Source organism: Chlorocebus sabaeus, chromosome 3 (assembly GCF_047675955.1).
Source record: "Chlorocebus sabaeus isolate Y175 chromosome 3, mChlSab1.0.hap1, whole genome shotgun sequence".
In the NCBI taxonomy this organism is placed as follows: Eukaryota; Metazoa; Chordata; class Mammalia; order Primates; family Cercopithecidae; genus Chlorocebus; species Chlorocebus sabaeus.
Genome location: NC_132906.1, coordinates 56,127,891 through 56,140,994, shown reverse-complemented (window position 1 = coordinate 56,140,994; position 13,104 = coordinate 56,127,891). Strand labels below are relative to the sequence as shown.

At 35.6% G+C, this 13,104-nt stretch overlaps 1 protein-coding gene across 6 annotated transcripts in view; it reads left to right on the top strand.

The window, feature by feature from the left end:
- Nucleotides 1-13,104, top strand: part of KLF12 (KLF transcription factor 12) — a 460,616-nt gene that overhangs the window by 107,908 nt on the left and 339,604 nt on the right. For 2 of the 6 annotated variants that reach the window (XM_073014388.1, XM_073014389.1), the window contains exon 2: nucleotides 239-339. The exons of the other annotated variants lie outside the window; for them this stretch is intronic. The gene's annotated coding sequence lies outside the window, so the exon portion shown is untranslated. The remainder of the gene's footprint in view (nucleotides 1-238; nucleotides 340-13,104) is intronic. 6 annotated transcript variants of the gene reach the window in all.

Here is a 13,104-nt window from a genome sequence, read left to right as displayed (position 1 = left end):
TGGAGAAAAATGAATAGTTAGCATATTTAATTGGTATTTTTTAATAACACCCATGGGGCATTATTAGGAAATTTGTAAGTGATGTTTGTGGAGGTAGCTGTTAGGGTAGATACAAAGAAATGGAGTTATAAAGAATAAAAGTAATTGAACATTAAACACCTATTTCTGTTTAAAATTTTAAATACTTTTTGGAAAATTAAAATATTAGTGTAAAGGTAATTTTCTTTTTATTGATCAGCCATCAAGTATTTACTGAATACCAAGCATTGCCAGCAGCAAAGAAGAAGTATAAGATGCAGAATTAATGATGTAGTTGTGGATACAAAACTTCAGGAAGAGGTAATCTGTGTTTAAGATAGTTACATGATCAGGTGATAAATTACAAAGTTCAGATGAAAATATAGAAATAGGCCTGGGTCATGAGAATGATGTTGTATATAAGATAGGTAAGGATGAATAATACTCATGTGTCATAGAGAAGATATATGGAGAAAGCAAGCGTTGAGTTGACACTGAATGCTGGGTGGGTAGTGAATGAAAGTAGAACATGTTCTGCAGGCAAAATAGCCTGAGCAAGTAGCAGACACAAGAATGAGCAGCTTGGAAATGTGCAGTTCAGTAAGGTTTTGGCTGGTTTTCTTGAAGATACAGGAATTAAAGTAAGGTGAGACCAGATTATGGAGAGCTTCCACTGTGAAACATTTATGTAGGTGCATAAATATATGTAGATGCACTTACCTAGATACAAATAAGAAAGTATTTGAAGGCCTTCTACAAGGCTTAGTTATTATATTGGTTTACTACAAGTTCTTCAGTTTCTATTAGAAATGTTAAGGAGGGTCCTATGATCAAGTCTGTGCCTAACAGACTTGATCCTAAGCTCCTACTACATATCATAGGTTTTATTCTCACTTTTCAAACTGTATTTTTATAGTGCACCAACAGCATTCCATGGATTTTTATGTGAAAAATGATTTGATTAGTGTGAGCAGGCCTCTGCATGCTTGTGAACAAAGTTCTTAATTAAGAAACTCTGCCTTGGATGGGGCTTTGGACATCGTGTAGTCTAGCTTCCCACCTCAGTGAAGGAATTTCTCCTATAATAATTCCCAAAGGAGATTATTCCTGTTTACCTAAAATAATTAATAGAGGAAGATGAAGACCTGATTAGTTGCTTAGTCCAACATTTAGAGTAGCCTATTTCATCTTTGAAATACATATTTCAAATGAATGAAAATTGAGAAGCGTGGGTTTTTTTTTTTTTCAGATTTGTACTTGTTGGAAAAGTACTTTTTTTTCCGATATGTACTTGTTGGAAAAGAATCACGTGGAACACTAAATCATGAGTTTTTAATCTTTCAAGTAACTTTATCTTTTAATCTATGCAACATGGAATATCTATCATGATATTAACTATTTTAGTTATTTGAGTTGTTTTATAATGTACTCCTTATAGATGAAAGAAGGCGGTATGTTAAGGGTGCATCCAAAAAAAATTCTGGTTTGGTAAAAGATTACATCTCTTTAATAGTAAGGATTTAAATCACATCTTTTTAAAATCTGAAGTAGTACCCTACCTAAGAGCTAAGTTATTACCGGTAACATACACCTCCTCTAAATAAAATAAAAGAGACATGATGATAATTTCTCATAAACCTAGAGTTAAGATTTATCTAGTTCTGTATACCTGAGATTGCCCCCTTGTCAAACTGATATTATGTACTTGACTCAACATGTAGCATATTGTTGGTAGAACTGGTAATTCAGAACAAAGCAGAAGACACAGTCTGTTTGTTGAGTGGAAATCTAATTTACAAAGCCATCCAAACGCAAGAAATTGCAGGAATGAATTTTAAATCACATATCCAATCAATTGTATTGCTAGAGGAGACTTAGTCAAGGAAGACATTACGGAGAATTTCCAAATTTCCAGAGAGCAAAAAGATAGGTCTTGGTGGTCCAAGGAAGGTTTCCTAGAAGAAATGGCAAATGAGTGAGTCTGCGAATCCATTGAATCTTGGATTGTTTATATAGTCTTTGTAGTTTGAGATATAGCACAGTGCCTTGTGAATATTTGTATTTTAAAAATATATAGTGCCTTGTAGGTATTATAAAGAGTAGGAAGTAGACTTTAATAATCTTCAGTATAGTGCAGCCATTCAAAATTCAGTTTAGGATTAGAGAGATTATAGCTTGAGTCTTAGTTTAACCACTTGCTTCTACCTCTGATATTAGTCAAGATCTTTATCTTTTAAGTTATAATTTCTTCATGGCAAGGTGGTACATCAAAAGTCAAAATTTGTGATTGTAATGAGATAAATCTTGTGAAGTACTTATCATGATGTTATCTTAAATGTCACCCTGAAATGAAACAGGAACATGGCAGAATGCTACTTTTGTGGCTTGCATTAACATATAAATGCATCCTTTATTGTTCGCTATAGGCTTCTAAGAAGTGATACTAATTGGCTTAAATATTATCTGTGCCATATAATTATTTTCTTTTGGATGGGGGCCAAAATGAGAGAGAGTGTGGGAGGAAAGGACAGGAAGGTTTTGTTCTGAAACAGTAGAGGTGTTCAGACATCTTCATGTAGCTATTTAAAAATTTAATTAAGACCCATCTTAAGGTAGGGTGAAATAGCCTCTTTTCTAATGAAAGAAGTTGACATCTAATGACCATACATTGGCAGGAATAGACACAGAGTCTGAATCAGGGATAGAGAAAGAGAGGCAATAATGTGTAACATTGGGCAGAGTCTGTCTACTCCCGCTCTGCTCTTCTCTAACAGCTTCTTTCCTGACTGTTCCTTTGCTTTATCCCAAAGAGGTAGTTTCTCTAGTGTCAATGGGCTGTATTTCTGGTAATCTTCTCATTTGTTTTCTTGTAGTGAGCCCTGGCTACCATACTGGCTAAGACAAAATATGCTCCAACTCCATTCCCATCCATGACTTTTATTTTAGCCTGGAGGTTCAAATCTCTAAGGACATTTTGACTTTTATGTTTGGCTATCAGTGTTCTCAGATAATTCAAAACAAATAGTCACTTAAAACATTTTTTAATGTGCTATAAAATGATCTACTGTGGAGTTTTATGGAGGTAATTCACATATACTCATAAGAAAATACAGACCTTTAAATAATTTAGAGGCATCTGTGGAGTGAATCAGGCTCTGCCTGTGGCCGCAACTCTCCTTCGTTTCCATACTTCTTCACTTCAGCTGCCTTGTGCCTGACTCTGGATATGCGCTTAACTATAGCCCAGAGGTAAGATTTGATAAACAGTGTTCTTAGGAGATTAAGTTATGAAACTTAACTCATAGGGAAACAAACATTTGATTTAGGAAGGGAGCTAATTGCCTAGGAGGTCCTTAGGTGTTATTTATGCTAGAAAGCAAGGTCCTTTCTAGGGTCCAGACTTGTCCTGATGTATAGAATAAGACTTGTTGAGAAATGCCTGGGAACAAACTGTAAGAGTGATACTAGGTACCCTGAATGCCTAAACCTAATAGGGTCCGTCTATACTTACCTTAGAAATCACTGATGACTTGGACACTATAGAGAACAGTAAAGATTTATGTGATCCAGTATATTCTACCAAATTATTGTGGTGTAGTTAAGTCTGACTTAAATAGAAATGTGACCAGATAACGTGCCTGTATCAATTTTATGATCTTAAAGATAAAATTTTTATTTAGTTGGAAATATTTAATGGAAAACGTTGAAAATTAAGTAGTTGGCCAATCATGGTGAAATTTTCTTGACATATAATTTAACAAATCCTCTATTTCAACAACAGATAAAAAAACAACTGAGGAAAAGCAAATCTAGAACATTTATATGAAGAAATATAAATAAAACTGCTGGTTTTATACGGTTGATAAAAGTTTTTTCCCTTTCTTTTTGAAGACTGGTATTTGGGAATGGTAGGCAATAGAGGATCAGGACTTGGTTGGTCTTAGTCCCACTGCTTATTGTTGGTTAGATATCCTGCATGTAATCTTTTGGGCAAGTTATGTTTTTGACTTGAGATTTACTTTCCTCATTTATAAAATAGTTATCAAAATTACCTACTTCATAATGTGGTACTGAGAATTATGTAAAAGAGAACTATGTAAAACATCTGGCAGGGCATCTGGAAGTTAGTACTCAATGGTAAATATTAATAGTGATAATTGCAAACCTTTTTTTATATCATATGTTTTTACTACTATTTCTCTAGAGCTTTTCAGTTGGTCATATAATATATGCCCCTTAAAAAAATTGAAAATTCTTTCTCTTTTTCTTATATTAATTTAAACTTATAAAATGATGTGATTCCCTTGTCTTCCTTCTCTTACACATTGTAACTCTCTGCAGCACCCAGATGCATCGTAAAATCTTATTAACGTAAACATTTTAAAACTTGAAGCATTTTCCACATAACAACCATGTTTCTTGTATTTATCACAGTAAGAGAACTTCTAGATACTACCTTACTAATCCTTATAGTCTTTCAATAAGTATTGCCATTTGGAATCTATATTAATGTTAAAAAATATTGGGAATTACATGTATATATATTGTAGCTATAAGTACTTAGGAAAATGTTATGAAATTATGACAGTAATACAAATTAAGATAAGAAATATTTCTAGTGAAACCAGCACATTTACTTGATAGAAGTTTTTGTATACCTTACTAATTCTTCTGCATATGCAGGTCATTTTAACTTAATATTGCTAAATAAACTCTTTTTTCCATTTTTTGTAAACGTAGTTTATAATAGCAGCATGCTAGTCCATTACAGTCTTCAACCATCATTAAATCAGCTGTTTCCTTGTGATAAATTATTTCCAGTTTTTAGATTATAAACGGTGTTTCCATGTACTTTTTATACTTAAAATTTTTCCTTTTTTTGTTGTTGTAGGATTAATCTAGGAATTTTATCACTGGGTCAAAGATTGTCAACGTGCTTTTGACTCTTGAAACTAAAGTGCCTTTCAAAGGAGTTCTGATAGTTGGTATTGCCAGAGGCAACATATGAATAAGGTCCTTCCTGCCACTTTCTAGCAATGGATATAATGGCTATTAAATTGGCCAGTTCAATCAATGTTAAGTGATAATCTCATTTTTTTTCTTCTTTCTTTACAAGGGACAGAAATAATTGTTGACATATTGTTTTGGATTAAAGTGGGTAATCGTGTTGAAATAATTTGGAATTGGTAGTAGTTATAATAAAGCACACGTTGTTGAAACTAAATTAAAAAGACTCTTTAATGCGTCTTGTTGACCTTTTATGTGAAGAATGTGTATGGTCACAATTGAAAGTATTATGAGAAAATTTTAAAGTTTTTGAAGTAAGAAAGAAAAAACAGGCCAAAAAACTTTAAAATGTATTTCCAGCTTGTAGATTCAATTGCTGATTTCTTAATGTGCCATCTATGTTAAACTCTTAACTATCTGAAGCCTAAGTCACTACATGTAGAATTTGAAACCACTGTTTTTGGTTTGAAGGGTATTTAAAAATAGCCTTAGCGGAATCTTTAGCTTCATTTTTACTGGTAAAGCCTAATTGAGTTTTACTATTAAAGCTGACTATACTCCGTCTTCCTCCATAGCTTGCTTTTACCTCATTTATAGAACACACCCTAGTATTTTAGAAACAATTACATATCTCACTCATACCTCCCCCTCTCCCCCCACCCCCAAGACAAAATGTAGGCATGTTGAATGAACAGACATAGCAAAGTGGGGGGATTTCCTTGAGCTATAGAATTAGTTGATGAAAAAAGGGAGCGAGGGGGAAGTGTGAGAACTACAGAGAAAAGAAGACAATTAGAGAAGAAGACATGGAGATATGAGAAAAGTAGATTTACATTTTGAGTTCTCATTGCTGTCGTATTTCTTCACAAATTCTCTGGCAAGCTGTAAGATGGTCTGTTTTTTAAGGTTTATTGATAAGCAATTGATTCGTATTTTAGGTCAAACTAATTCTGCATCTCTTTCCCATTGTTCTTTTGTGCTTCTTTATTCTACTCTATTTTTAAGAGCAGTACCGTGTAACTTGCTGGCTCTTTCTGCTCTACTGTTGCGCCAGCCCTGCAGCTTCCCCACCGTGTGAATTTGCACTTCAGTGGCACCGTTTCCTGTTAGAAACCAAAGGCAGGCCCCTGACTTTTCTAGGTGGTGATTCACACAGGAAAGGACCTGAAAAATTGTATCAGGGCACCTGATTAACTGTAGGACTAGCTGATGCACTTGAAGCACAAATGGGGCTGTGGAATCTTTTCCATACCTTTTGGTCTCCTGTGGGTCTGAGGTAGAGTGGTCAAAAAATTTAAAGATTGACGTAAGTAGATTCTAGAACACAAATTACAGAAGGTTGGAATTGATGTTGTTCAGATTACCCTGGATAGAAATCAAGGTGAATGATATTGATATTTGAGTCCAAATCAGGTATTTGTTTTCTTTTTTTAAAATTGTAGTAAAATACATGTAACAGAAATGTACTGTTTTAACCCTTTTTAAAACATTATATATTGTCACGTGACTGTATCTAACATGGAAATATGTGCATGCATATGTAACTTAGAAAGATGAAAACTATTCCTTCCTTATTTTGTAATAGAAGAACCTTAAAAATCACTGTTGTAATTTTCTTTTTAGGTTGTGAAATACAACTTAAAATTTTATTAACCATTTTAAATGTAAAATACAAAGTGATGTTTTTTCACTATATAAGTTGAGCTTTATATAAATGAATTATATACAGTTCTATTAGAGAAGGATGAAACTAAGAAAAGGTTGATTTGCAGATATTTCACTTTTTTGGAATTAAAATAACTGATTGTTTTCTTCTCCCATCCTTCTATGTTTTTCTACACATGTATTTTGATACTAGAAGTATTGCTAAGTTTTTAAACCTAGTTTTCCTCCAAAACAAAGATTTTCTTTTTCTTTCAAAATCTTTTTAATTTTTTCATGGAATGAATTCAATCCGTGTGCAATCGATCTTTATAATAAAAATATGAAATTGACATTTCACAATGTACCCATAATTGGCATAAATTATGATGATTAATAAGGTCAAGTTTGTGAGTTACGGTACCCAAAACTCAATTGTTTTACTAGGGAAATCTTAGCAAACTGAAATTATTTAATTGTTTGCATTTTACCAAATAATGTTTTCAGCCTGTTACGGGGACTCGAGAGAAGTGGTTATCTGACAGTTGTCAAGTCGGAGGAAGTTAAGATGTCTTTATATCTAGGTGGGCTCATCATTTAGCTCTCTCTGCAGTCATTTGGTAATGTCATCCAGTCAGGCAAATGTGTTTCATTTACTTTATTGATCAATATAATCTACATTATATTTATGACAGTGACTGTTTGTTTATAAAAAGGCAGTATGTAAACTTGGACAGTTCTCAATTCCCTTGGGTACCTTTCTTGCTCAGTGCATGTTAGTAAATGATGATTATGTCCTAGATAGACCTATGCAATGGAGTGCCAGAACTCTTGCATCTGTTTAGACTACTCACTGATTTTATCTTTTTTTTTGTTTAACTCTGAACAAACCAAAATGTCCATCATGTGTAACTCACTAATGTTCACAACCCACTTGTAGCAAAACTTAAGAACCTTAAAATGACCTTGAAGCTATAGCAGTAGTGAGCATCAGATATATTCAGACACTTCATCTGAGTCGATTAGCAACAGAGATTTCTCTTGGAAAACAGAAGTAGATGGGAAGCAATGACATTTGTATAAAGGCACTTCCTTTTGCCACCTTTGCTTTGTTTTGTTTTGTTTTGTTTTGTTTTTAAGAATTATGGTTTAATCTTACTGCTGTTATTAAACTGCTTTAAGCTTCTTTCCAAGTATCACAGCCAAATTGAAGGATTTATTTCCTTGCTTGCACTTTGAAACATAGCTGTCAAACAAAGTAAGGAAAGGCAAGTGATAGAGATACAGCCCCTTTGCATTTTCAGTTTATTTGCATTTGTTCATGGCTTCTAAGACACTTTGAATTTCCAAAGGAGTTTGCTTGCTTTAAACTCTGTCATATATACATTGTTACCTGAATGAGTCTGTAAGAGATCAAAGTACCTGTCAGCTTAGTAAATAGAAGAGATTTTTTTTTCTCTCTGAGATGGTTATAAAGGGAGATTCCATTGCCTTATGTATGTTGAGAACTTAACATAGGAAAATAGTGGGTTGTTAAAGTTTGAAAAGTTTCAGGGAAGAGGTGGGTGGTTTCTGTAGAGTATCAAATATTTGAAGTATATTAAATCTGTTAGATTAATTGGAATTTCTCCTAATTTCCTATGTTTTAGAGAGACCTTTTCCCCCTCAAGTGCATGTGCAGATATAGAAACAAAATTTGGCTTCAACAAATGATGTTGCCTCTCTCTCTTAAAGTAATATTCAAATGAATAATACAGGCTCGTTAGTATTGTCAGTTATTTTATAGGATACTTGAAGCTGAAGAAGACACAAATATCAGAGGGCCTAATTTTTACCTATGGAATTATTATTTTGGTCAAAAGTATTTTCACTCCATGTGTTCATTGTGTGTGCTGCCTGCCCTCTCGGCAGTGGTCCAGCTGATTGCTGCTGTTACTGTTAAGGGCTCTTAGTGTATCAAAAATAAGTTTTTTTGAGCACGACTGAATGATGCATATAGTCATTGTTTAAATTGGAAACAAAAGTTCTGTACTAACTATATAGTGAGTACAATCAAATACATAAACCATTAGACGGGCAACTAAGCTGGTAAGCCATGGAGAATTTACTATTTTGTTGGATGTTTGTTAGAGCATGAAGTTGGAATTTATAATGTATTTTCTCCTGAAGTACATTTGACGATTATGTATCTGTCTGTGAGGTGTGGTTAATTCCACAGAGCTTATCTCCTCTACAGTGTCCCCCAAATTAGAATATGGTACTGCCATTATGTGGTAACACTGTATATGACAGTGTATCTATTGGAAAATGTTTGAGTTTTCATATGAATTTTTCGGGGCATTGCTATAGTTCTGACAGAATAAATATGGATTTGAAAGTTACAAGCCGTACGCAACTTGATATTTCAGAGGCTAGGAGTTGCAGTGGGGCTCCAGTGCATTGGTGGTGATAAAACTGTTAAGGGTTGGAATCTCTTTGCACTTTGATCTCTTAGGAACTGTCTTAATCCTAGCTGTATTTCACATGCCCTTTTTCTTCAAGATCGCCAGAAACTTGTTTAATCTACTACCTCTCCACAATGAACAGCTGATGCTCTGGCCATAGTAGCTGTCAGCCCCCTTTTCTGCTAGATAGGGTTAGGGTCCCCACAAAATTCATGTCCTTTTTGGGACCTCAGAACATGACCTTATTTGGAATCGAGTTGTTGCCAATGTAACGAATTAGGATGAGGTCATCCTAGAGTAGAGTGGCCTTTAATCCAATATGGCTGTGTCCTTCTAAGAAGACACACACATAGGGAGAGCACTATGTCACAGAGGCAGAGATTGGAGTGATATATTTACAGACCAAGGAATACCAGCGATTATTGGAAACACCAGAAACTCAGAGAAAGGCATGGAACAGATTCTGCTCTACAGCCTTCAGAGAGAACGTGGCCCTACAAACACCTTGATTTTGGAGTTTCAGCCTCTGTAACTGTGAGAGAGTAGATTTCTGTTTTTAAAAGCCACCTGGTATGTGCTACTTCCTTACTGCAGCCCTAGGAAACTAATACACCTGCCAATAAATAGAGAAGAACACAGTCTTTGGGTTTCTGCCCTGTAAGTCTGTTTCTTAGCAAACATGTAAGTAATTTTTAAGGTCCTCTAAAATTCTCAGAAACACAACTGAGCATCTGTAGGTGAAGAACATTCGTTTTCAACCATCACTTCAGTGTGGCATTTCGTGGGAAAGCTATTCCATACTGGGATCCCATCCCCAGGGATTCTAATCTGGTGGGTTAAGGGTAGGGCCTGAGCATCTGTATGTTTTAAAGCTTCCCAAGGGAATCTGGGAATATGCAGCTAGAGCAGAGAATCACTAGTGCAGAGGGAAGAGTAAGAACTAGCCAGGTGCACGTTAGAATCAGCTTGTTGGCTTCTGAAACTTACTAATGCCTGAGCCCCAACACCAGAGGTAAGGGATGCAGCCTGCCATTGGTTAGGGATGCAGAGGGATCGAGGAGAGTTTTGAAGCTCCCAGTGAATTTTTTTTTTTTTCCCACCATGGATGGATGGATGACAAAATATCTTCTTCTGTATTGTATTCTTTCTTCTTCATAATTCAAGGCCTCCCGGACATCTTCAAAGGAGGTGGCCAACGAATTATATGTGAGTTGAGTGTGTTGGGGGGATTGGAGTGGTCACTGGTGGCTGCAGGTGGGGTGGGAAGGGGTCGATTTTTTTTTTTTTTTTTTTTTTTTTTTTTTTACCCTTTTCCCTCCTATTTTCTGTACCATTGCCTGTTCTGTGGGAAAACCTGTCTTGGGCCCACATGAAGGAAATGAGGATGAAAGTGTAGGGTTGTAAAGGTATAGATATGAGGGGATATCCAGTGACAGGAACAAAATTTGAAAAATGCCATGTGGCAGAAGTGGGAGACAAAGGTACTGTGACCACTGGTGGCTGTTTCATTGTGTATAATCCATTGTGCCTGTACAGAGGGAACTTAATGTGTGTGTATAGACATACATAAAGGTAATTTTTGTGCAGGACATAAAAATGTCTGTATAGTTACGTTCTTTTTTTCTGAAATTCTGTTTGCAGTGAATGTTGCCCCGTGTTATGTGATGATTTCCAAGAAGTTCCTATTTCTCCATCTTGCAGTCTGCCTTGTACTTTGTAGACTAGTCATTTGGGTTGTGCCTATGGTGTTATTGACTAAGAGATATTTTATTAATACCTCTGATGCTGCGCTAGTGACTAATATCTAGTATTGTTGCCATTTATTTCATAATGACAGTATATTTAGAATATCTAAGACACAAAAACATCAGATTTAAAGCAGATGTTTTGCATGTAGATGACTTGGAATGAAAGCCGCCTTCATCCTGCGCTCATTTCCTTGCTTTGTCCACATGCTTTACTACCTTCCTGATGACCATCACTGTGTTTAGAGACCACATTAGGGAGACCTCATCATTGGTGAAATTCTTTAAGATTGGTTCTGAGATCTATGCTTGATGGCAGTTCTTAAAAGTGCTCATAGTCATAGCTATCCGAAGTTCTTGTGTGTCTACTGATAAGCACTCTTGCTTTATTTAATTTGCATATCAATCCTTTGAGTTAGATTATAGCACTTCTATTTTCTTGATAGGAGACTATCAGTGAGATTTGTCCTTTGGAACTAACCAGTGGCATACTAGCAAGCCACTTTCTTAATAAAAGGTCCTTATATGTAGCATTTGCTGACTTCCTTGATGTAAATACACGGACTATGATGGATTTCAAGCTACTGAAGTGTAGTCATGGGGTTGTAAAGAGATGCATTCAGTCAGCTCTCCCATGCCTGTACTAGCCAGATGCAACCCTCCTCTGGATCTATTATGTTATGCTGCCGAACTTTCACCACTTTTCCCTGGCCCCCCCCTTCCACAGCAGTCATTTTACGGAATCCCCTGCGTCACAAAGGAACATCATGTCCTGTTTGTAGCCCCTTCTACTGAAAGTTTCTCAACAACGTGGAAGTACAATCAACTGTCAACTTCCAGGACCCTTACTGCCCTAGATTAACATGGAATTAATGGAATAGGATTTACTATAGTAAGGCATGTTTTGTTTTTTTCTTGATGAGAAAAGTGTGGGTAATGCTATTGAGTCGAATGTCTGATCATTCCTGATGTGAGTAGCAATTTTTTGAACTTTTTAATAACACATCAAACTGATTTTTCTCATGACACTAATCATTCTTTTGTGGTTTAATTCAAAATGCTTTCTTCTTTCCACATCTCCTTTTTTCTTGGCGTGGTCTTTAGGTGAAACCACCTTTTCACCGTCTTTATGTGAAACCACCTTTTCTCCAAGATAGGATTTGCTTTTGGCACACCTGTGTAGTAGCAGATATGGAAGGGGTCTGGATCTTGATGGTGATGGAAAACCATGAGACTTGTCAGTCCTTTTTCCAAAATTGTGAATGAAGTGGTCAGTAGTAGTATCTCTTTCCCATTCCATATTTTTATGGATAAGTCTAAACAATTATTTCCTTGCCCTTCTCTATTTCCACCTGATTGTAAATCTCAGAGAACATGTGTCTTGGGTTCATTTTTCCTGATCCTGGCTATAACACTGACTTCCTTAAAAATTAGAGTGCATTCTAAATCATCACCTTTTGTCAAACTTCCTATTCATGCTAAGACCTTGAGTGAGTTATGTTAGGCATCATTAATGTGCTGCTGCCATCTTTGTAGGATTTGCCCTGTAGTGATTAGGTTACCCGTTTTCTTTCTTCAGCACTGCTGTGATAGGCTGAGGAGGAGAGTTGAGAGAGCTTGATTCTATCCTTGGCAGGTACTGCTTGCTTTTTCTAAGATGCTTTGGTTATATGGAAGTAGCTTTCATTTACGAGCACTGTGTAATTGGAAAAAAACCAAATGTTATTAAACAATTTCTGAAATTGCTTTTTGAAGTATATATTGCTTGAAAAGATATGTTAGTGAATATAGATGAGAGACATATAAAGTCTTTTTTATAACCAAATTCCATGTGGGAATGATCTCGTTTTAAGGCAGACTGGATTTTTCTTCTTTTCTTTCCCAGCTTGTCAAACACCTTTAAGACATGGCCACAGGCCATGGGATTTCAGTCCCCATGCAACATAATGTCATTTTATATTTGATCCCTAAAGATTTTGAAATTGTTAAGATTTTATGACTGCCTGACACTTATATTTAATGTCCAGGCCGTGACCCTGAGCGATGAGAGCATGTGATCACAGGGACCGTGGACTTGAGTTTATGTTACTGTTATAGAGGTTCCGGAAAGAAAAGACCAGGGGGCTTCAATGTAGTTTGGAGTCTGCACAATTTATTTTGCTTTTGCTGAGGAAATAAAGGGAGCACATTTTTATTTTCTTAAAAATGTTAAAATTGGAAGCATTTTCTACAAGAAAAAGATGTTTCCA